This window comes from Triticum dicoccoides, chromosome 2B, assembly GCF_002162155.2.
Source record: "Triticum dicoccoides isolate Atlit2015 ecotype Zavitan chromosome 2B, WEW_v2.0, whole genome shotgun sequence".
Classification (NCBI taxonomy): Eukaryota; Viridiplantae; Streptophyta; class Magnoliopsida; order Poales; family Poaceae; genus Triticum; species Triticum dicoccoides.
This window is the reverse complement of record NC_041383.1, coordinates 30941231-30967353: the sequence shown is the minus strand read 5'-3', so window position 1 is coordinate 30967353 and position 26123 is coordinate 30941231. Positions and strand designations below refer to the sequence as shown.

Below are 26123 nucleotides of genomic sequence, written 5' to 3'. Positions count from 1 at the left end.
GCAAGTTAGAAAGAAGAACAACAAGGAAGAAAGGTCGGGTCCCGACCCGGCAAACTACAAGAAGCAACACTTACTGGAGAAGGATTCTTCCAGGTGCTGCGCCTCGAGCAACGTACCACGCCGCTCCCGCTCCATGATGCGGTCGCGCTCCCCGAGTGCCTTCTCCAGATCGGCCGCCTTAGCAAGGGCCGCCTTCAGCTCGGCGTCCTTGCCTTCGGCCGCCTTCTCGGCCGCCTCACGGCGACGAGTCTCGTCCAACGGGCCTCCTCAGCCGCGGTGGCCCGCTCCCGCAGGCGATCCACCTCGGCCTGGAGCCGGCCCTTGTCATCGGCCAGCTAGCCGCGCTGCTGGTCCGCCTTGACCAGAGCCTGTTGCGTCCCCACCACCTTGGCGGCCTCCACCTTAAGGAGCTCCACCTCGGTCTCAAAGCGGATCTTGTGACACGCCAGTTGCTCATGCAGCCGGTTGGTCTCATCAAGAGACCGTCGGGCCGCGGCCGCCTTCGCCCTCGCTTGTGCCGCCTCGACACCAAGACGGCTGGTATCGGCAACAAGCCCGTCGTAATGATGACTGATACGTCTCCAACGTATCTATATTTTTTTATTGTTCCATGCTATTATATTACCCCTTTTGGCTGTTTATGGGCTTTATTCTACACATTTATATCATTTTTGGGACTAACCTACTAACCGGAGGCCCAGCCCATATTGCTGTTTTTTTGCCTATTTCAGTATTTCGAAGAAAAGGAATATCAAACGGAGTCCAAACGGAATGAAACCTTCAGGAGCGTTATTTTTGGAACAAATCTGATCCGGAGATCCTCGAGTGCAAGTCAAGAAAGCTCCGAGGGCCCCACGAGATAGGAGGGCGCCCCCCCTATCTCGTGGGCCCCTAGGGCGTCCACCGACGTACTTCTTCCTCCTATATATATCCACGGACCCCGAAAACATTCAGGAGCACCACGAAACACAATTTCCACTGCCGCAACCTTCTGTATCCGCGAGATCCCATCTTGGAGCCTTCACCGGCACTCTGCCGGAGGGGGAATCGACCACGGAGGGCCTCTACATCAACACCATAGCCTCTCCGATGAGTTGTGAGTAGTTTACCACATACCTATGGGTCCATAGTTATTAGCTAGATGGCTTCTTCTCTCTTTTTGGATCTCAATACAATGTTCTTCCCCTCTCTTGTGGAGATCTATTCGATGTAATCTATTTTTGCGGTGTGTTTGTCGAGATCCGATGAATTGTGGGTTTATGATCAAGTTTATCTATGAATAATATTGGAATCTTCTCTGAATTCTTTTATGTATGATTGAGTTATCTTTGCAAGTCTCTTCGAATTATCAGTTTGCTTTGGCCTACTAGATTGATCTTTCTTGCCATGGGAGAAGTGTTTAGCTTTGGGTTCAATCTTGCGGTGATCTTACCCAGCGACAGAAAGGGTTGCAAGACACATATTGTATTGTTGCCATCGAGGATAACAAGATGGGGTTTATATCATATTGCATGTGTTTATCCCTCTACATCATGTCATCTTGCTTAATGCGTTGCTCTGTTCTTATGAACTTAATACTCTAGATGCAGGCAGGAGTCGGTCGATGTGTGGAGTAATAGTAGTAGATGCAGGCAGGAGTCGGTCTACTTGTTATGGACGTGATGCCTAAATACATGATCATGCCTAGATAACGTCATAATTATTCACTTTTCTATCAATTGCTCGACAGTAATTTGTTAAGCCCACTGTAATATTTATGCTCTCGAGAGAAGCCTCTAGTGAAACCTATGGCCCCCGGGTCTAATCATTTTTGCTTTCAATCTCACAAAATACCAAAAATATTATTATCTCTCTATCAGATCTCACTTTCGTAAGTGACTGTGAAGGGATTGACAACCCCTTTATTGCGTTGGTTGCGAGTTCTCAGTTTTTTTGTGTAGGTGCGTGGGACTTTTGAGGAGCCTCCTACTGGATTGATACCTTGGTTCTCAAAACTGAGGGAAATACTTACGCTACACTTTGCTGCATCACCCTCTCCTCTTCGGGGAAAACCAACGCTAGCTCAAGACGTGGCAAGAAGGATTTCTGGCGCCGTTGCCAGGGAGGTCTTCGCTCAAGTCAAGACATACCAAGTACCCATCACAAACTCCTCTCCCTCGCATTTACATTATTTGCCATTTGCCTCTCGTTTTCCTCTCCCCCACTTCACCCTTGCCGTTTTGCTCGCCCTCTCTTTCCCAATCTCCTCCTCTCTTTTCCGCTTGCCTTTTTCTGTTTGCTTGTGTGTTGGATTACTTGTTGCCATGGCGCAAGATAATACCAAATTGTGTGATTTCTCGAATACCAATAATAATGATTTCCTTAGTACTCCGATTGCTCCTCTTAATGATGTTGAGTCTTGTGAAATCAATGCTGCTTTGCTAAATCTTGTTATGAAAGATCAATTTTGCGCCATGGCAACAGAAGAAAGATAAGGATAACAATATTGTTTATTTGTGTTATATGCAAAAGAAGAAAGATACGGATAACAATATTGTCAAATTGAAGTTATTTCCGTTTTCACTTATAGAACGTGCTAAAGTTTGGTTTTCATCTCTGCCTAAAAATAGTATTGATTCTTGGAACAAGTGCAAAGATGCTTTTATCTCTAAGTATTTTGCTCCCACTAAGATCATCACTCTTAGGAACGATATTATGAATTTTAAACAACTTGATCATGAGCATGTTGCCCAATCTTGGGAAAGAATGAAATTGATGCTTCGCAATTGCCCTACTCATGGTTTGAATTTATGGATGATCATACAAAAATTTTATGCCAGTTTGAATTTTGCTTCTAGAAATCTCTTAGATTCGGCCGCGGGAGGCACCTTTATGGAAATCACGTTAGGAGATGCTACAAAACTTCTTGATAATATTATGGCTAATTATTCTCAATGGCACACCAAAAGATCTTCTAGTAAAAAAGTGCATGCTATAGAAGAAATCAATGTTTTGAGTGGAAAGATGGATGAACTTATGAAGATGTTTGCTACTAAAAATACTCCTCTTGATCCTAATGATATGCCTTTGTCTTCCTTGATAAGAATAATAATGAATCTATGGATGTGAATTTTCTTGCTAGGAATAGTTTTGGAAACAATGCTTATAGAGGAAATTTTAATGTTAGACCGTTCCCTAGTAATTCCTCTAATAATTATGGAAATTCCTACAATAATTATTATGGTAATTTTAATAAGATTCCCTCTGATTTTGTGAATATTGTGAATAATTTATGATTTCTAAAAAGATTTTTAATGCTTTGCTTGAAGAAAAATTGCTCAAAGTTGATGATTTGGCTAGGAACGTTGATAGACTTTCGCTTGATGTTGATTCTCTTAAACTTAGACCTTCTCCTCCTAAGCATGATATCAATGAGTCTCTCAAAATAATGAGAATTTCCATTGACGAGTGCAAGGAAAGAACCGCTAGATTGCGTGCTAAGAAAGATAGCTTTATAAAAGCACGTTCTTCTAGTTTCCGTGAAAATAATGATGAGGATCTTAAAATTATTGATGCGTCTCCTATTAGATCTATGTTTTGCAATATGAATTTTGATGATTATGGGACTGATGATGAATCAACTTTGCCTAGAAGGCGTCCCAAGAATTCGGAGTCTTTAGATCTTAATGCTAAATTTGGTAAAAGAGAGATTGGAGAATCCTCAACTTCAAATAATGTTGAACCTACTATCTCGGATTTCAAGTAATTTGATTATGATAATTGCTCTTTAAAAAGTTGTATTTCCTTGTTGCAATCCGTTGTTAATTCTCCTCATGTTTATAGTCAAAACAAAGCTTTTACCAAACATATTATTTATGCCTTGATGCAATCTTATGATGAAAAAATTAATTTGGAAGTTTCTATACCTAGAAAACTTAATGATGAGTGGGAACCTACTATAAAGACTAGAATTAAAGATTTTGAGTGTTTTGCTTTGTGTGATTTGGGTGCTAGTGTTTCCACAATTCAGAAAACTTTATGTGATATTCTAGATTTTCATGATCTTGATGATTGCTCGTTAAATTTGCACCTTGCGGATTTCACCATTAAAAAGCCTATGGGAAGGATCAATGATGTTCTTATTGTTGCAAATAGAAATTTGGTGCCCGTAGATTTTATCGTTCTTGATATAGATTTCAATCTTTCTTGCCCTATTATTCTTGGTAGGCCTTTCCTTAGAACGATTGGTGCGACTATTGATATGAAGGAAGGAAACATTAGATTCCAATTTCCTTTAAAGAAAGGCATGGAGCACTTTCCAAGAAAGAAAGTCAAATTACCTTACGAATCTATCATGCGTGCTACTTATGAATCAAGTGCCAAAGATGGCACTAGTTAGATCTATCCTTGCTGGGAGGCAACCCAATTTTTCTTTATGTTCTTTGTTTTTGTTCCTGTTTAGTGTTAAATTTTGTTTCTACTTTCTGTTTAGATGTGTTTTTATCTTTTGTTTAGTGTTTGTGCCAAGTAGAACCTATAGGATAAACTATGATGATACTTGATTTGATTCTGCTGAAAAACAGAAACTTTGTGCTCACGAGAAAAAAATCAATAAATCACAGAAACATGCTTTTGCATTGATTCTTTTGCCTGCTGATCTATAGACAAATTGTCCAGTAAGTCCTATTTTGGTAGTATTTTTAGAGTTCCATAAGTTTGCGCTAGTTACAGATTGCTACAGACTGTTCTGTTTTTGACAGATTCTGTTTTTCGTGTGTTGTTCGCTTATTTCAATGCATCTATGGCTAGTAAAATAGTTTATGAACCATAAGGAAGTTCGAATACAGTAGGTTTAACACCAAAATAAATAAAGAATGATTTCATTGCAGTACCTTATGTGGTGGTTTTGTTTTCTTTCACTAACGGAGCTTATAAGATTACCTGTTGAGTTTTGTGTTGTGAAGTTTTCAAGTTTTGGGTAAAGCCTTTTTGGACTATGGAATAAAAGGTGGCAAGATCCTAAGATTGGGGATGCCCATGGCACCCCAAGATATTCAAGAGTAGCCAAAAGCCTAAGCTAGGGGATGCCCCGGGAAGGCATCCCCTCTTTCGTCTTCGTTCATTGGTAACTTTACTTGGAGCTATATTTTTATTCGTCACATGATATGTGTTTTGCTTGGAGCATCGTGTATTATATTTGTCTTTGCTTGTTAGTTTACCACAATCATCCTCGCTGTAACACACCTTTTGGGAGAAGCCTATTTGATTAGAATTTGCTAGAATACTCTATGTGCTTCACTTATATCTTTTGAGCTTGATAGTTTTTGCTCTAGTGCTTCACTTATATCTTTTAGAGCACGACGGTGGTGTCTTAATTTTGAAGAAATTGCTAGTCTCTCATGCTTCACTTATATCATTTTGAGAGTCTTTTAGAACAGCATGGTATTTTCTATTGTTACAAAGTTGGTCCTAGAATGATGAGCATCCAAGTTGGGTATAATAAAAACTATGATAGGAAGTGAATTGGATGCTATGATCAACTTGATACTTGATAATTGTTTTGAGATATTAAAGACATGCGCGTAGTGCCTTGGTTTTTGATGACTTCTAAATTTTTACAACAAGTATATGAGTTCTTTTGACTAATGTTGAGTCCATGGATTATACGCACTCTTTCACCCTTCCACCATTGCTAGCCTCTCTTGTGCCGTGCAATTTTCTCCGGTACAATACACCCACCATACTCCTTCCTCAAAACAGCCACCATACCTACCTATTATGGCATTTCCATAGCCATTCCGAGATATATTGCCATGCAACTTTCCACCGTTCCGTTCATATGACACACATTACTTTTGTCATATTGCTCTTTGCATGATCATGTAGTTGACATCGTATTTGTGGCAAGGCCACCTTCATAATTTTCATTCATGTCGCTCTTGAGTCATTGCATATCCCGGTACACCGCCGGAGGCATTCATATAGAGTCATATCTTGTTCTAGCTTTGAGTTGTAAATCCATAAAAGTGTGATGATCTTCATTATTAGAGCATTGTCCTCGTGAGGGAAGGATGATGAAGGCTATGATTCCCCCACAAGTCGGGATGAGACTTCGGACATAAAAAAAAGGCCAAAGAAAGAAAAAAAAAGAGAAAAAGAAAAAGAAAAAAATTAAATGAGAGAAAAAGAGAGAAGGGACAATGCTACTATCTCTTTTTCCACACTTGTGCTTCAAAATAGCACCGATCTTCATGATAGAGAGTCTCATATGTTTTCACTTTCATATACTAGTGGGAATTTTTCATTATAGAACTTGGCTTGTATATTCCAATGATGGGATTCCTCAAAAGTTTCCTAGGTCTTCGTGAGCAAGCGAGTTGGATGCACACCCACTTAGATTATTTTGTTGAGCTTTCATATATTTATAGCTCTAGTGCATTCGTTGCATGGCAATCCCTACTCACTCACATTGATATCTATTAATGGGCATCTCCATAGTCCATTGATACGCCTAGTTGATGTGAGACTATCTTCTCCTTTTTGTCTTCTCCACAACCACCATCCTATTCCACATATAGTGCTATGTCCATGGCTCACGCTCATGTATTGCGTGAAAGTTGAAAGAGTTTGAGATTATTAAAGTATGAAACAATTGCTTGGCTCGTCACCGGGGTTGTGCATGATTAAATACTTTGTGTGATGAAGATAGAGCAAATGCCAGACTATATGATTTTGTAGGGATAACTTTCTGTAGCCATGTTATTTTAAGAAGACATGATTACCTTGATTAGTATGCTTGAAGTATTACTATTTCTTATGTCAATATGAACTTTTATTTTGTATTCATTTGGATCTGAACATGCATGCCACAATGAAAGAAAATTACATTATGAATTATGCTAGGTAGCATTCCACATCAAAAATTCTCTTTTTATCATTTACCTACTCGAGGACGAGCAGGAATTAAGCTTGGGGATGCTTGATACGTCTCCAACGTATCTATAATTTTTGATTGTTCCATGCTATTATATTACCCCTTTTGGATGTTTATGGGCTTTATTCTACACATTTATCATTTTTGGGACTAACCTACTAACCGGAGGCCCAGCCCATATTGCTGTTTTTTTGCCTATTTCAGTATTTCTAAGAAAAGGAATATCAAACGGAGTCCAAACGGAATGAAACCTTCGGGAGCGTTATTTTTGGAACAAATCTGATCCGGAGAGCCTGGAGTGCAAGTCAAGAAAGCTCCGAGGGCCCCACGAGATAGGAGGGCGCGCCCCCTGTCTCGTGGGCCCCTCGGGCATCCACCGACGTACTTCTTCCTCCTATATATATCCACGGACCCCGAAAACATCCAGGAGCACCACGAAACACAATTTCCACCGCCGTAACCTTCTGTATCCGCGAGATCCCATCTTGGAGCCTTCGTCGGCACTCTGCTGGAGGGGGAATCAACCACGGAGGGCCTCTACATCAACACCATAGCCTCTCCGATGAGTTGTGAATAGTTTACCACAGACCTACGGGTCCATAGTTATTAGCTAGATGGCTTCTTCTTTCTTTTTGGATCTCAATACAATGTTCTCCCCCTCTCTTGTGGAGATCTATTCGATGTAATCTCTTTTTGCAATGTGTTTGTCGAGATCCGATGAATTGTGGGTTTATGATCAAGTTTATCTATGAATAATATTGGAATCTTCTCTGAATTCTTTTATGTATGATTGAGTTATCTTTGCAAGTCTCTTTGAATTATCAATTTGGTTTGGCCTACTCGATTGATCTTTCTTGCCATGGGAGAAGTGTTTAGCTTTGGGTTCAGTCTTGCGGTGATCTTACCCAGTGATAGAAAGGGTTGCAAGACACATATTGTATTGTTGCCATCGTGGATAACAAGATGGGGTTTATATCATATTGCATGTGTTTATCCCTCTACATCATGTCATCTTGCTTAATGTGTTGCTCTATTCTTATGAACTTAATACTCTAGATGCAGGCAGGAGTCGGTCGATGTGTGGAGTAATATTAGTAGATGCAGGTAGGAGTCGGTCTACTTGTTATGGACGTGATGCCTATATACATGATCATGCCTAGATAACATCATAATTATTCGCTTTTCTATCAATCGCCCGACAGTAATTCGTTCACCCACCGTAATACTTATGCTCTCGAGAGAAGCCTCTAGTGAAACCTATGGCCCCCGGGTCTATCTCTTATCATTTTTGCTTTCAATCTACTTTTATTTGCATCTTTACTTTTCTGCATCTATATCACAAAATACCAAAAATATTATTATCTCTCTATCAGATCTCACTTTCGTAAGTGACCATGAAGGGATTGACAACCCCTTTATTGCGTTGGTTGCGAGTTCTGAGTTTGTTTGTGTAGGTGCGTGGGACTTTTGAGGAGCCTCCTATTAGATTGATACCTTGGTTCTCAAAACTGAGGGAAATACTTACGCTACACTGTGCCGCATCACCCTCTCCTCTTCGGGGAAAACCAACGCTAGCTCAAGACGTAGCAATGACCGGCCTGGAGCAGCCGGGCCCGCCAAGACAGCACCTCGACTGCAAAGAAGAAGAATTCATCAGAAGAAAAAAAAGACAAGACTTAAGATTTGGCCCAACTGTTACACAGTTGGCCCGAATCTTGGGGGCTACACCCAGTGGGTGTGCTAGCGCGCCCCCACTAGAAAAGAGCACAAGAGTACCTGTGTGACACGGAACTCCTCCTCCTTGGCAGCAAGTTGCTCCTTGAGCTCCCGATGCTTGCCCAGGAGCCGGTTGAAGGAGGCAACCCGGAAGGCGGTCAAGATGCTGAAAAAAGACAGAAGTCAGAACAAGGACAATGCTCTTAAGATTCGACCCAACTACTACATAGTTGGCCCGAACCTTGGGGGCTACACCTAGTGGGTGCAATGGCGTGCCGCCACAAAGAAGAAAGTGCAAGAAAACAAAAGAAAGAAGACTTACCAGAACAACGCGCTACAGGTCGCGCGTCCGCTCCGTATCGTAAAACGCGATGAAACTTTCTCTATTATTTTTTTCTCCGTGAAAGCAAATATATGGACTTGGAGTTGAGGTCGGTGGACGTCCGGGGGGCCCACGAGGCAGGGGGCGCGGTGTGGGCCCCCTGACACTATTTCTTTCGCCAGTATTTTTTATTATATCTGAAAAGTTGCTCCGTGGATTTTCAGGTCATTCCGAGAACTTTTATTTCTGCACAAAAATAACACCATGGCAGTTCTGTTGAAAACAACGTCAGTCCAGGTTAGTTCCATTCAAATCATGCAAGTTAGAGTCCAAAACAAGGGCAAAAGTGTTTGGAAAAGTAGATACGACGGATATGTATCAACTCCCCCAAGCTTAAACCTTTGCTTGTCCTCTAGCAATTCGGTTGACAAACTGAAAGTGATAAAGAAAAAAATTTACAAACTTTGTTTGCTCTTGTTATTGTAAATGTGTAAAGCCAGCATTCAAGTTTTCAGCAAAGATTATGAACTAACCATATTCACAATAACACTTAGGTCTCATGTTTACTCATGTCAATGGCATAATCAACTAGCGATCAATAATAATAAAACTCGGATGCCAACACTTTCTCAAAACAATCATAATATGATATAACAAGATGGTATCTCACTAGCCCTTTCTGAGACCGCATAAAATAAATGCAGAGCACCTTTAAAGATCAAGGATAGACTAAACATTGTAATTCATGGTAAAAGAGATCCAGTCAAGTCATACACGATATAACCTAATAGTAATGCATGCAAATGACAGCGATGCTCTCCAATGGGTGCTTTTTAATAAGAGGGTGATGACCCAACATAAAAGTAAATAGATAGGCCCTTCGCAGAGGGAAGCAGGGATTTGTAGAGGTGCCAAAGCTCGATTTTAAAATAGAGATGAATAACATTTTGAGCGGTATACTTTCACTGTCAACGTAACAACTATGAGATCTTGATATCTTCCATGCTACATACATTATAGGCGGTTCCCAAACAGAATGGTAAAGTTTATACTCCCCCACCACCAACAAGCATCAATCCATGGCTTGCCCAAAACAACGGGTGCCTCCAACTAGCAACAATCCTGGGGGAGTTTTGTTTTATTATTTTGATTTGATTTGATCTTTTGATCATGGGACTGGGCATCCCGGTTACCAGCTATTTTCTCGTGAATGAGGAGAGGAGTCCACTTCTCCTTGAGAATAACCCACCTAGCATGGAAGGTACAGAAAGCCCTAGTTGATACATGAGCTTCTCAAGCATACAAAACAGAATTTCATTTGAAGGTTTGGAGTTTGGCACACACAAATTTACTTGGAACGGTGGGTAAATACCGCATAGAGGAAGGTATGGTGGACTCATATGGAATAACTTTGGGGTTTATTGAGTTTGGATGCACAAGCAATATTCCCACTTAGTACAGGTGAAGGCTAGCAAAAGACTGGGAAGCGACCAATTGAGAGAGCGACAATAGTCATTAACATGCATTAAAATTAATCAACATTGAGTGCAAGCATGAGTAGGATATAATCCACCATGAACATATATATCGTGAATGCTATGTTGATTTTGTTTCAACTACATGCGTGAACATGTGCCAAGTCAAGTCACTCGAATCATTCAAAGGAGGATACCACCCTATCATACCACATCACAACCATTTTAATAGCATGTTGGCACGTAAGGTAAACCATTATAAACTCCTAGCTAATTAAGCATGTCATAAGCAACTATAATCTCTAATTGTCATTGCAAACATGTTTATTCATAATAAGCTGAATCAGGAACGATGAACTAATCATATTTACAAAAACAAGAGAGGTCGAGTTCATACCAGCTTCTCTCATCTCAATCAGTCCATCATATATCGTCACTATTGCCTTTCACTTGCACGACCAAGCGGTGTGTATAATAATAATAGTGCACGTGCATTGGACTAAGCTAGAATCTGCAAGCATTCAATTCAAGGGAGAAGACAAAGTAATATGGGCTGTTGGTTAAATCAACAATCATGCATATGAGAGCTACTAAGCATTTTCATTATGGTCTTCTCCTCTCCACCCCCAAAGGAAAGAAAGGAAATAAAACTATTTACACAGGAAAGCTCCCAACAAGCAAAAGAAGAACGAGAAATCTTTTTGGGTTTTCTTTTAATTACTACTACAAGCATGGAAATTAAACTAACTATTTTTTTTGGTTTTTCTTAAGATTTAACAGACACACAAGAAGAAAGATAGAAAAAGAAATTAAACTAGCATGGATAGTACAATGAAAAAGTATGAGCACCGACAACTAGAATGAGTGTGTGAATCATGAATGTAATGTCGGTGAGAAATACGTACTCCCCCAAGCTTAGGATTTTGACCTAAGTTGGTCTATGCCCATGGATCATGACTACTCTCCCAAGTGCCTAGAGCCAAGGAACAATCTCCCAAAGCAGTTTTATGAATGGAGCTTTGAGCAAGGAGATCTAAAATCGCAGCAAAATGAGCTAGAGCTCGTGCTTGAGCTGGATGGTGATTTTTTTGGGAGGAAGATGAAGTGTGTGGGTGCAGGAATAAGTGGAGGGGGCTACCATGGGCCCACGAGGCAGGGGCGTGCCCTGTAGGGGTGGGCGCGCCCTGGACCCTCGTGGCCAGGTGCTTGCTCCCCCTGCTATGTTCTCAGTGCCAAATATTCTTAAATATTTCAGAAAAAAGCATACTAAATTGGTAGGGCATTTGGAGAACTTTTATTTTTGGGTATTTTTTTATTGCATGGATAATTCAGAAAACATACAGAAAATACTATTTTTACTTTATTTACTCTAAATAACAGAAAGTAAAAGGAGGGTACAGAGGGTTGTGCCTTCTAATTTCATTCATCTCATGCTCATCAAAAGGAATCCACTAACAAGGTTGATGAAGTCTTGTTAACAAACTCATTCCGAATAACATGTACCGGAGAAATTTCGAATAACACTAGGTTACCTCAACGGGGATATGAACATCCCCAGTAATAAGAATATCATATTTCTTCTTGACAGTAGGGAGAGAAAATTCAAAACCTCCAATAATGATAGTTGGAATTTTTCCAATAGAATTGATGCTATGAACTTGAGGTTATTTCCTCGGAAAGTGTACCGTATGCTCATTACCATTAACATGAAAAGTGACATTGCCTTTGTTGCAAACAATAACAGCCCCTGCGGTATTCAAAAAGGGTCTACCAAGGATAATCAACATACTATCATCCTCGGGAATATCAAGAATAACAAAGTCTGTTAAGATAGTGACATTTGCAACCACAACAGGCACATCCTCACAAATACCGATAGGTATAACAGTTGATTTATCAGCCATTTGCAAAGATATTTCAGTAGGTGTCAACTTATTCAATTCAAGTCTATGATATAAAGAGAGAGGCATAACACTAACACCGGCTCCAAGATCACATAAAGCAGTTTTAACATAGTTTATTTTAATGGAGCATGGTATAGTTGGTACTCCTGGATCTCCAAGTTTCTTTGGTATTCCACCCTTAAACGTATAATTAGCAAGCATGGTGGAAATTTCAGCTTCAGGTATCTTCCTTCTATTTGTAATGATATCTTTCATGTATTTAGCATAAGGATTTTCTTTAAGCATATCAGTTAAGCGCATACGTAAGAAGATAGGTCTAATCATTTCAGCAAAGCGCTCAAAATCCTCCTCATCCTTTTTCTTGGATGGCTTAGGAGGCAAAGGCATGGGTTTCTGAACCCATGGTTCTCTTTCTTTACCGTGCTTCCTAGCAACAAAGTTCTCTTATCATAGCGTTGATTCTTTGATTGTGGGTTATCAAGATCAACAGCAGGTTCAATCTCTACATCATTATTATTGCTAGGTCGAGCATCAACATGAACATTATCATTAACATTATCATTAGGTTCATGTTCATCACCAGATTGTGTTTCAGCATCAGAAATAGAAATATCATTGGGATTCCTAGGTGTGTCTACAACAGGTTCACTAGAAGCTTGCAAAGTCCTATCATTTTTCTTTTTCTTCTATTTAGGAGGACTAGGTGCATCTACATTATTTCTCTGAGAATCTTGCTCAATTCTCTTAGGGTGGCCTTCAGGATACAAATGTTCCTGAGTCATTTTACCAGTTCTAGTAGCCACTCTAACAGCAAAATCATGTTTATTATTTAATTCATCGAGGAAATCACTTTGAGCTTTAAGTACTTGTTCTGCTTGAGTGGTAACCATAGAAGCATATTTACTAATGAGTTTAAGTTCACCTCTAACTCTAGCCATATAATCACTCAAGTTTCCAATCATGTAAGCATTACTCTTTAATTCTCTACCAACATAAGCATTAAAGTTTTCTTGTCTAGCCATAAAGTCATCAAATTCATCCAAACATTGGCTAGCAAACTTAGTAGACGGGATTTTAACTTTATCATACCTATAGAGAGAATTTACCTTTACTACCCGTGTCGGGTTATCAAGACAATGTGTTTCTTCAATAGGTGGTCTATTAAGACCATGTATTTCTTCAACAAGACGTAAATTCTTAACATCTTCAGCTTTAATACTTTTTTCTTTCATCGATTTCTTTGCCTCTTGCATATCTTCAGGACAGGGAAATAGAACACCCCTTTTCTTAGGAGTTGGCTTAATTGGCTTAGGAGTTGGCTGAAGAAGAGTCCAATTATTTTTATTACTCAACATATTATTCAATAGCAATTCAGCTTGATCGACTGGTCTTTCCCTGGAAACACAACCAGCACAACTATCCAAGTGTTCCTTGGAAGCATCAGTTAGTCCATTATAAAAGATAGCAAGTATTTCATTTTTCTTGAGATGATGATCAGGCAAAGCATTAAGTAACCGGAGAAGCCTCCCCCAAGCTTGTGGGAGACTCTCTTCTTCAATTTGCACAAAATTATATATTTCCCCAAGGCAGCTTGTTTCTTATGAGCAGGGAAATATTTAGCAGAGAAGTAATAAATCATATCCTGGGCACTACACACACAACCAGGATCAAGAGAATTAAACCAAGTTTTAGCATCACCCATTAATGAGAATGGAAATATCTTAAGGCTATAATAGTAGAGATACTTCTCATCATTTGTGAACAGGGTAGCTATATCGTTTAACTTAGTAATATGTGGCACAACAGTTTCAGATTCATTGCCATAAAAAGGATCAGATTCAACCAAAGTAATTATCTCAGGATCGACAGAGAATTCATAATCCTTATCTGTAACAAAGATAGGTGAAGTAGCAAAAACAGGGTCATATTTCATTCTAGCATTCAGAGATTTATGTTTCAGTTTAGCTAATAACTTCTTAAGATTAGATCTATCTTTGCAAGCAAGAAAATCTCTAGCAGTTTCTTCATCCATAACATAACCCTCTAGAACAACATGCAATTCATACTTAGGGGAGAACCTTCATCAGCACTGTCTTCAATAATTTCATCTTCAATAATTTCATTCTCTCTAACCCTAGCAAGTTGTTCATCAAGAAATTCACCTAATGGCAAAGTAGTATCAAGCACAGAAGTAGTTTCATCATAAGTAGCATGCATAGTAGAAGTAGCATCATCAATAACATGCGACATATCAGAATTCATAGCAGAAGCAGGTTTAGGTGTCGCAAACTTACTCAAAACAGAAGGAGAATCTAGTGCAAAGCTAGATGGCAGTTCCTTACCTCCCCTCGTAGTTGAGGGAAAAATCTTAGTTCTTTCGTCTTTCAAGTTCCTCATAGTGATCAGCAGATATAAATCCCAAGTGACTCATAGAATAGAGCTATGCTCCCCAGCAACGGCGCTAGGAAATAGTTCCTCGTAGTGAACATCTGCGTGGCTTGTAGTGCTCCTTTTCTGCACCATGGAGCTCGGGCTGCAAAGAAACTTTGCGTTCCATTACTTACCAAGGACTGGACACCTCTAATCTATGTCCAGAACTTAACTTCCCAAAAAGTCCCGGTTTTGAGGGCTGCATTCTGAATGTTCATCCAAACGTACCTCTCAATAAAATTAATTTGGTATTTCTCTCATAATATACCAGGTGCAAATCTCATTCTGACTTATTAGAACATGTATAAAATAAAACCTTGATGTTATGAATGCATACATTCGACAACTTTTCAACTATCATCTCACTAATTCAAACTGAAATATTCATATTCCATGAATGGTACCGAAAGTAACAACACAATTCATAAAAGCATAGTGCATTCCTGGGTACATTGATCTTAGCATGGATGAATGTGGTTCGGGCGCACCCAATATTTCTCCGCGAGAGCACTATAAATATTCATTTGCCATAGTTGCAAAGGAATAACACAATTCATAAAGCATAGTTCATTCCTGGTTACATTGATCTGGCAAGGATGAATGTTTTTTGGGCGCTCCCAAGATTTCTCCACGAGCGCGCTGCAAATATTCATTTTCCATAGTTGCATGTACATATCATTTGTAAAATGTGTGAAGTGGTGACAAAGCTAAGCTCTGGGAATATTAAAACTCTTATATTTCATCTTGTGGGTTTCAATTTAAGCATGTCTAGGAAATAATTGTTGGTCCAACAGATGCATGAACAACTCAAATCAAGATATTTATCCTCGACCTGTATGCACATAAACTTTAGGATGAATTGTGTTTTTTGGTTTATGTTTATTCTTTTGTTACTTAAATAAATGTAATGAAGTCTTGTGTTTAAACTCCGAGTAAACATATATGGTACATGCTTCGCTTAGTTATTTTGAATTGGAACATAAAAATATCAATTAATTGTGCTCCTTTGTGAATAGACTGAAAATCCACGGGATGTTAGCTGAAGGTTCCTTGTCAACCAGGCTGTGAAGTGCGATGATGATTGTGGAAATTTTTTGCACACATGTGATGTGTAATGTTGTCCACTCTCCCCGCTCACTCCTAACAAGAATCCGAGAGAGTGGGTCCCTTTCCTTACCCTTCTTATAATCTGAAAATAAAGAGGATGTGTTTTATGAAGTCACAAACCCATGGCTACACTATCCTACATTGACTGTTATGTGCCCACACTATCATCGACTCCTATACTCTATTGTGTAGCATGCAGTAGGTAGGTGCATTGGTTTAGTTGCTTGAGTCACAGGGTAATTGTGGAAGTGTGTCTGAGTTTAAGGAAGACAACCCAAAATTTTCGTACGTTAAGGAATTCATCAAAGCAACGAACATATCGGGTTATAAAGTAATTGTAGAAAAATATATGTTACTAATATTCTCTGCCTCATTTAGTGATCAGGTGAACATGGTCCATTGTTGGCTTTATTTTTGGCAGACTGCTTAAACTATTGGATACTAGATCAAGAACGAGTAAAATTGGATTATTGCATTATTTTTGTAATGTATGCACCCGGCATTGAGAAAGTGGTATTCACACATAGTTTTATTTTCGTAATGTATGCACTTGGCTGTCAGAAAGTTGTATTGACACATAGTTTTCGCATGATATAGTAACTTGAGCAATCTTCACTATCAAACATACTGAAAATTATCTAAAGCTAGTTAAAATATTTTTCCTATTGACATTCTACTTACATATTGTTGTCGTATGGTTCAATGTGTACACAATTTCTCGATAGTTCTGATGGTGTACCACATGATCGTTTTGTGTGCGAATATATATATGCGAACTTATTTACATGAACCTCTACAGTTTTGAACAATGTGTCCATTGACTTTAGTTGCATATATGGTACAGTGATGCTATTGTTCCATACCATAGTACAGGGCTAGATGTAGTACATATTTGTTTGTTACATAGTAGCTCACTCTGCTCTTGGTTTTGTTAGATCAGTTAGTTCTCTATTTTAAAAGCACTGATATAGACGGCTCAACAATTCTAGGCTTCTCTGAAGGCTAATTATTAGTTTGTCTCAAGATTTCATATTTAGCTGAGCGGCTTCCTTCTTTAATGTCTAATTTGCTAATATAGTACTCCCTCTGTAAACTATTATAAGAGTGTTTAGATCACTATTTTAATGATCTAAACGCTCTTATATTAGTTTACAGAGGGAGTAGTAGTTTGGATAATCTGATCTTAATTGAGGTAAGATAGGTGCATTTTTGTTTCCATATTGGATTCCTTCTGATGGTTGAAACGAGCTTAGAGTTGGAGTGAAGCTTGGTCTGTAACCCTAAATGAGCTTATTTTCAGAACATACCCTATGGAGTTGGGCGGTGCTAGGTATCGCTTCTAGCGAGCGCTAACTTGGCATCGCCTACACACAATTGACATTCCCTTTTGTACTGGGCCAACCCACTTTTGATGCTCACGCATCATTGTTCAACCTATGCCATTTGTTTTTTCTTTACGTATCCTAACATATTATTAACTTTATTCACATACATTTTAGATATATTGAAAAATGATTGGATTTAAGAAATGTTCATGAAGTTGGAAAGATGTCCACGAGTTAAAATATGTTCTTTAATTTGGACAATTTCATGATTTTTGAAAAATATCGCGACCTTAAAATGTTCACAAATTCAAAAAATATTTGTGACTTTGAAAATTGTTAACAGATTCGAAAAATGTTCGTGCACTTGAAAATCCTCAATAATTAATAAATATGTTTGCGGATTCAACAAATGTTCATGAATTTAATATATTTTGTACGAAATCAAAATATCCTCACATGACTACACGAAGAATGATGTATGATTTAAGACATTCGTGAGTGAAAATGATGCATTGGGAGGGACACCAGAAAGGGCAACCGACAATGCAATACACACAAGGCCATAAAATTGGCAACATATAACCGTAAATCTCAAACCAAGTAAACCAATCACATGCAATCGATCAATGGCAAATGTACCGACAAACATCCCCTAGATCCAATCCAAATTACATATACTAACAAGAGTGCCATTCGCTAGGCCATACCGCATCATTGATAATGCGACTACATCAACTGTCAAGTTCATCATAGAAAATATAGCAGGTACTACGAAATTGTTATACCAAAATCATGTAAATGGCAAACAACTGATGCTTTACTGAATGTTGGACCGTAGATGGATCCTTCACACACAGAGTTATGTAAACCATTCTGCCGTTGTATGCTAATTATTGTATGCATTGAGACTAAGAGATAATGGTATAGTTAATCCCCCACATGATTAAGACATGGAAAGATAAAATGGTACTAGTGAGAGCACATGGACAACAGTGGCAGGGGCATGAGCATAGGAGCGAGAGACACATACATTAGGGCGAAGATGAAGAGCCTGAGGCGGTTGAAGTGGGAGACAGACTAAAATGCAAATGACGAGGCCCACTGTAGATCTGCATGAGGTGGCATACCACCATCTTGTGCAATGCTAGCTCCAGCCACGCCCCGACATCTGTAGATCCCACGTCCTGGGCCTAAACCCCTGCTCCTGTGTCCTTTCCAGACCACGAACTGCCAGCAAGCCCCGATAAGACATTCGTGGCACCGCCGCCACGAACGGCGACTTCGTCAGAGAAGAGTGTTTTGATTTTTTTTGGATGGGAACAGGCAAGGGCGAGTGGAATAGAACCCATTCCTCCTTACTCGCCCACTCAACATGATGGAGTAACCACTACGGTGAGGCCTAGAAAACATGTCGTGGGCAAAGACTGAGGGCGTGGAAGGGGGTGCATTTTGAACAGAAGGAGAAGGTTGTGAATTGATTCTGTATTGTGAGTTGTTCCTATTTGTCTTCACCAGTTATTATTAATTGGCCATCCCCATTTTCATGATAGCTTGCTTATGTGCCACACAGTTCATGTTTATAACTTGGGTTAAATTCTGTGAAATCATCATAGTCAAGTTATCTGTAAGAAATCAAATGACACCAAGGATATGAGTAACTTTGGAGCCCAAGCACATTATGGTGGATGCCCTTTTCCTTGAACACACACCCAAATAATTATGTTTTATTAAACGAAGATGTCAAGACGCCCAGGCGACTCGGGGGCGACCCGCAAACCCTAGCGCCGCGGTCATCTATCCAACCTCCTCTCGCGCCGCCGCCGGAGGACGTCGGCGGGTGAAGCCCGCCCGGCTGACGGCGGTGGCGGGGCTCCTTGTTGCAGCGCCCGATGCTCCTTGGGCTCGGGATCTCGTGGCCTGCATCTCCCGCGACGTCCTGCGTACCTGCTGTTCCGTTGCACATCGACACTCGTCGGTCATCTTCCCGGCTTCGGCTAAGGTGTCCTACCCGCAGATCTGATAGGAGGTGGCCACATACGGTCCTCCGCATCGCTGATCTTGCTTGGGCATCCAGCGTTCTCATAAAGGGGCTGGTGGCCAGGTAGGCTTGACCTTGGACTGGACCTTGATTCAGCATGGTTTGGCATCTGCCGACCTGCCCATGGCTGCCCGCCTGCTGGTGGCGCCTTGAGGCGTGTGAGTAGGATGTGAGGGGCTGCCTGGAGTGGTGGATGCGGATTATGGTGGCCATCAACAGATCTGAGGATTCCTTTCTTCAGATTCAGTGTCTGTCTTCAGTGGTAAGATGCAATCTACAAACGACGGCTTGACGCAGAGGATATGGTGGTGCAGGGGTGCCAGCCAAAATGCATGTACCTGTTGAAATTGCGGAAAAGTGGCGGGGACAACACAACATTGACTTTGACGAGCACCGGGGTGAAAACCTAGGTCCGACCCGAGTTGGTTAACCTGGCAATGGCGATACTTTTGTGTCGTTACCTTGTTGGAGGCATTGTTCGGATATGCTCGGATTAGTTCTTTAGGGTGAAAACCTAGAATCCCGCCTTTGGTCGTTGGATCCGGTGACGACGATACTTGAGCGATGCTCCCTTCTTGAAGGCGTTGCTGTTGAAGAACATCATTGTCTATTGTCTTTGTGGTGTCAAGAGATGGTTGGTGCGGATACAGTCATAGTTGTAGTTTGTCAACCGCGGATTTGTTCGTTTTGGGTTTTTTATTTCTTTTTTCTCGTTTAGGCATAGCTTTGGTCATATATGACTTTGCTATTTGCCGGCGTTTTGTTTGTGTGAGTGTGTGTTCATAGTGGCTGTATGCATCCTAGCTGTGTAGAGGCCGGGTGTGCGCTCATTGTGTTTGTATCCACTTGATGCTTCATTTTGAGTCAATAAAATCCACCCTTTATCGAAAAAAAGAGGGCACCGAGTATACAAAAAACAGCAGCCCAAATACAACAGAAAAAACATAAGTTATCCAAACAAACAGTGAAAGGAACAAATCAATAGAACTAAAACACAAGCAAAACCCGAAAACTGAAATTTATGTCAGGAAGATGTCTATTGTCACTCCCTTTGCATTAGTTTTGCGGATCATAAGGGAGAGGAAGGAGCACCTAAGAACAATAGGCATGAGAGGCATCAGGAAAATTCTGACCCTAGTTGTAGTTGGACTCATTAGTTTAGGCCTTTCTCCATGTTCCCATGCCCAATGGTCCTAGATGTTCATTTTCTTCCTCTTCCTAACTTGCCTTCACGTCCCCATCACCTAAACCTAAGTGTGCACATTTGTTTATGATAGTTGCGCAAGAAAATAGGAAAAGGAAGGAATACCTAAGAAAAATAGGCATGGGAGGCATCGGGAAAACACGAGATAATCTTGGCCCCTAAATTTAGAGGCCAACTAGTATAGGGTTTCCTCCATGTTCCCACACCCATCGCTCTGAGATACTCATGGCTTCCCTTTCCCTGCTCGATCACTCTCAAGGCCTCATGATCTAAGCTTTGCACACATAAGTTTATTAAGTTTTCAGCATGACCTCACTTCCGTGAGATAAAAGGAAGGGGAAGGAGAACCTAAGAACAATAGGAATGGGAGGCATGGGGAAACACTGAGACAAATATCCACCTCTAGTTACATGAGGTGCAGACAGATAGCTCGGCGTTTCCTCCGTATTCCCATTCTCACTACTCTTAGAATATTTCTTCCTCTTCCTAGCTCACCTTGAAGATAGTATGATTCTAATAAATCTGGAGAACAAAGCTTGAACTTGTGAGGTATATATGGGTATCTTAGGAAGGGCTCTACAGTGTAAACTGTGTTGAATGACTTGAATCTTCTGAGCGGAATGCTGAAATCATGCATGGTGCATCAATCATAGTGTGCCACTAAATGACGGTGGGCCATAGAACATCTATTGCTAATATGGGCACGTGGAGGGAGGATACCGGGGATGTTTTTCTCATGCACAACTAAAAAAGGGGTTTGTCCTTGACCCTGAACTTGCATTTACACAAAGTGGAAACATAATAAACCATACAGTCCTTCCGTATATTTTATGAGAGCAAGGTGAATGACGAGATAATAGTCCATGTTTTGGAAGATCACAATATCAGTCAAATAAATATCAGAATAAGAGACCATTATGACAGCTAAAGAAATGAGACCATTATGGAATACCTTGAACTGAACTTATCCTTGTATCAGATTCTGCGACGAGTTGCGGCCGGACGGTGGGCTTGGTCTGGTCGGGCAGCTCTGCTCCTTTGTGCTCGGCCCGACGGGCGTTGGCGAGATCGTGTTCGTGGGTGAGGTGTGTGATGTTTGTGGTGGTCCTTGCTTTCTTTTGGAAGAGAAGAGATTGCTGCATGCTTATGCTACCCAAGAGCTGGAGGTTGAGCCGCCATTGCAGACTCTCTCTGGAGAAGAGATCTGCTGAGCAATGGGGAATTTTATCAAGAAGATACCTTCAACTTCAAGGATGAAATTCAGGAGAAAAATCTAGTGTCTGAGAATCTGCAGAAGGCTCTAGATTCTTTGTCTTCTTTAGAGCATTGCTGTCCAAGTGAGATATTCATGCCAGAAATGGAAGAGCAAGAGAAATGCATCAACAATGTATAGAGTGTAAGCTTGCCATGTTGGTACAAACCCTCCGGCGACATATGCCGAACAGTCCTCCGGCGACATGAACGCCGGACGAACCCCCCTCTCTCTCGCACTCGCTCGGTCGAAGGTGAAAGAAGGAGCACAACACACTAGATTTTCTGGTGACAAACGCCTCGCTGCCAAACAGCGATTTTTTTCAAGCTCAAAACTGTTACAACTGACTCAATTACAGCCATATTTCTAGCTAACGGGGACTTAGCGCCCATGCTCTCAGCGGTCACCCCATGTACGGTTCCCTGACGATCCGGTCTTCGAACGTGAGCTGCCCACTCTTCCGCTTGACCTGGACGCCATCCTGCATTACCTCAGAGCTAGCTACTAACCTGGCTTTGACACAAACCTATATATCCTCGGACGTGGCCAAACCAACGTCCGGACCTTGACGCAAAGACAGGCATGTACTCGTGCACCTACACGCCACATGCATGCGCGCGCACACACACCACGCACGCACAGACGTTACAGACGTACGCCCAAACATACACCTCGCCACGGACCCGACGCGCTCAGCGACCGGCGCACGGCTCGACCAGTTCTTGCCCGCACACACGCTGGCCGCGCCAACCGTGCCTTATTGCCTAACATGCCAGAGAGAAAGGGATTCAGTAGTGACACGATCGAGGAAAAGAGATTGGAGTGTGATCCTGTTCCTCAGTCAGCAACGGTAATGAAGAAACTTGAGCCGGTCAGCAAGCCACATTCTTCCATTTCTCAGCGAATAAGGCAATGGGAATCTGGCAATCTGAAGCTAGTTCTTGATGAAATTGATGGCGATTCGGTGGAAATAATCTGTTTAGAGAAGGAATCATACAACTGGAGACTGATTCTTACAACCAAAAACAGAGTAAAGACCTGCAAGAAAATGCTTTTGCTGGAGAATCCATAATTGTCAAGGAAGAATTGGTTCAGTCCATGGTGGCAGAAGAATTCAGCAAGGACCTGGAAGGTCAAGAAAGCGCCTCCATGGTGAAAACCGAAGAAGACCACCAAGAACAGAGGAGCAAGGATGTGCAGCAGCCTGCCTCAGAGCCATCGCCCGGCGCGTGTTGTCCAGGGTCGGCTCGCGGTGTAAATGATGAAGATCGGCAGTGGCCATCAGTGCATGAACGGTTTTCATGGATCGGCAGTGGCCATCTGCGTAAATGAATATCGATGCATGAACGATTTCCCTCAATCTCTAGAGCTGTGATGACACGAATTGATCAGTGTATCAGTGTTTCAGTTTGTATATACGGCATAAATGATGGTATACATACGGGTCTACTTGGTGTGTGCTCTCAAGTCTCAACTCGCCCTACCGAAATGTTCATGCCAAAGACTTTCTCCTGTTTGGTCTCTTGCCAAATACTCCTGTCCAAAATAAGTGTCGCTGGTTTAGTACTTGAAAAAGAGTACTCCTCCAGGAGTTTTTCCAATGTAAAAGAGTACGGAGCAATCAACCAATTCCGGGAAATAGAAGATCCTCAATGACCAAATTTTCCTGATCATCTGTTCTTCCATATAAACCCTGGACCATCTGAAATTGCAATGATTCAACAGCAGCAAAAAAGAGCATGAGAGAAAAAGTAGGGCATCAGGGACCAAACCTTCATCCTCCCTATCTTAGTCCAAAAATCCAAGGCTTTCTTTTCTAAGATCAATTGTAGTCGCAGTGGAGGTGTTGTCATGTCAGTCACTAAACCATAAACCCTAAAACACAAAAAAGAAAAATAATTAAATGGAAAACACAAAATGTATTAAAACCCTAAACCCCTAAACATGTAGTCCCGGTTGGTGTCACCAACTGGGACTAAGGGTCCCCAGCCCCCATCACGCGCTGCCGGCCACGTGGAAGGGATTTAGTCCCGGGTCGTGGCCAACCGGGACTAAAGGGTGGGGGCCTTTAGTCCTGACTTATTAGTCCCAGTGGTTGAACCGGGATTAAAGGCCCTTACGAACCGGGACTAATGGCCGATCCTCTACTAGTGGCTGACGCAACGCCAGATGACTTAGGTTAAGTGAGACCTTTTACGGTACATCAGATAAATATTAGCCATCCATTTTTGCTGATCTAAAGGTTAATATGAATCTATACTACTGGACTAGACGTGCAGTATTTGTTTCGAAAAGGGCACAATCGGAAGAGTTTAATTTCATCGAGATGGGATTATTGGGGGAAGATGGGACAAGATTGGTGGCTCTCAGCGTTCCCGTGACGAGCAGACCAGCGGAGTTGGCCGGCAAGAGGGCAGCCGATCAACAAGACAAAGTGCCTCCCGCGATTGGCTCACCGCGCCGAAGGTCGCTGCAACAAAAACGCTGACGAGGTTGAGCCTGCACAAATGTGAGCTCTCTGTGGTACAAGGATCAATAACCCTCCCAGCTAGCTGCTCGGCCTGCAACTTGCTTCGCCCTGCTCCCATGCAGAAAAAAGGATGGCCGGATTGGTCCGGCCATGCTGTCCCAAAAATTGAAGCACAGCTGACTATAGAGGCATGAGCTAGCTCATGTGGGTTAGCGAGGCACTCGGCTAGCTGGCGCAAGATTTGTTCGAACTTCACGTTTCTATAGTTGAAGCACAACGGACCATGGTTCATGTGCTTGGCTGGGCAAGCTACAGCCTGCAGGTAGGCGCTAGTTACCTAACCTAGCTCATGGCGGTGGTGAGGAGCAGCGCAGCGGGAGGCGAGGGGCATGTGCGCCGGTAAGATCCGTTGCTGTACTAGGGGATGAGCGAGGGCGGGGGCGAATGGCTGGTGAGTGGTGACAGCAGGAACGACGGGAATATGAACAAGATCGGTCCCGTGTGTCGTGAGTGTAGAACGAAATCGCTGATTGAAAGGAAAAACAGTTGACTAAAATACCCTTTACATCTACCGTTGGATTAGCTTAATACTACACACTCTAAGCGGTAGTATGATGTACCGTAAAATTTCTCTAGGTTAACTGTCATGTGGGGCATCAGGTTTGCGACCCCACATGTCAGTGACCCTAAGTCAGCGAATCCATAGCAATCTCCACTACTATGAGCTTGCCTCAATGCATTTTGGTATTGTCATGTTCTTACCTAGATAACACGAAGCATATAGTATTTGGTATTACCAATATCCTTCAGAAATTAATTCTAAGAGTTCCTTTCGTTCTAGAGAGGGACCTATTAATTTCTTTATGAAAAAGAATCATTTCCTTCATTTTTGGAGGATTCTAAACATGAGCTCAAGTGAAATTGGCAACACAGATATTTATTTCAGCAGTCTTCTGTTTTTGTGGAGTTTTGGTTCATCAAGTCATGTCCAGACTCTGTTCATCAGTGACGCTGGGAATATCTTTTAACTGCATTTTCGAATTTTATTTAGAAGTCCAAGACAAATTGTGCCAATCTATCTGTAATGAAGAAACCGTTTCCTACAAAACTTATGTAGAGCATCCTTAGTCCTAACAATAACTATCTGTAATTTATGTGTTCCCCATTTTAGTAGAATCCACAAGGCAGAACACTAAACTTCCATTTATTTTTATTTTCGTGTTCGGCCATATTTTTTTGTATATATGATTACCAATACTTATCACGGTTGCTGTTCGGTCATGTTTGCAACAACCAAAAGATATGTTCATTTACGTATCATTGTTGTACTTAGAAGGCCTCCACGCATCTCCTTTCCCTACATTCAATTTATTTATCTTTTCTTAACAGGGGCAGGTAATGGTGCATAATTAAATCGTAAATGCAAGGTAGGACCAATCTTGATTTCAACCAATATCGAACATATAAAGGACGCTACGCTACCCGCATGTCTGGAGGCATCGCATCGCACTACCGGACTCGCGGTCTATGCCTACGGCCAAGGGCCGTCGGCATAGGCCCCCAAGCCGTCGGCATAGGTCTATGCCTACGGCTGCCGTCGGCATAGACCCGTCGGCGTAGATACCGTCAGCGTAGTCTTGTCAGACCGTCGGCATAGTAAAGCCGTCGGCATAGGGGCCTATGCCGACGGCCTGGCGTCAGCCGTCGGCATAGTATAGCCGTCGGCAGTCTTTTTCGTCTGACGGCAACGGACGGCGCCGTCAAAAACGGGGACGAATCATGCAAGGCCACGTGGCAGGGCTATGCCTACGGCAAAGCCGTCGGCATAGATGAATCTATGCCGACGGCTTTGCCGTAGGCATAGCCCTGCCACGTGTCTTCTTCTGGTTACTCCTGGCAGCAGAGGTATGCCTACGGCTTTGCCGTCGGCATAGATTTTCACCTATGCCTACGGCAAAGCCGTCGGC

The 26123-nt window shown here is 41.7% G+C and overlaps 1 pseudogene; it reads left to right on the top strand.

Annotated features, from left to right (window-relative positions):
* Positions 1–26123, top strand: part of LOC119360323 — a 130930-nt pseudogene that overhangs the window by 11954 nt on the left and 92853 nt on the right.